Here is a 255-nt window from a genome sequence, read left to right on the forward strand (position 1 = left end):
TTTAACCATAACCAATAGCTGACCTACCCTCATAAGCTACCGCCGTTCCCCGCTCCGACAGGGACAAGGAGTGGCGGGGGCGGAACGCGCGCGCTGACGGCAACGGTAACCGTCACCCTTGCTCGAGCGCCATTACGTCAGCGTTATCCACTAGCAAGATGGTGGCGGCGCCGAGTGCTTTACGTCTCGTCTTTCGGCCTGCACGGGATTTCACCCAGTCAATCTCGCGAGGCTTGGTTTCCCAGTCAATCTCGC

Source organism: Carcharodon carcharias, chromosome 2, assembly GCF_017639515.1.
Source record: "Carcharodon carcharias isolate sCarCar2 chromosome 2, sCarCar2.pri, whole genome shotgun sequence".
Lineage (NCBI taxonomy): Eukaryota > Metazoa > Chordata > Chondrichthyes > Lamniformes > Lamnidae > Carcharodon > Carcharodon carcharias.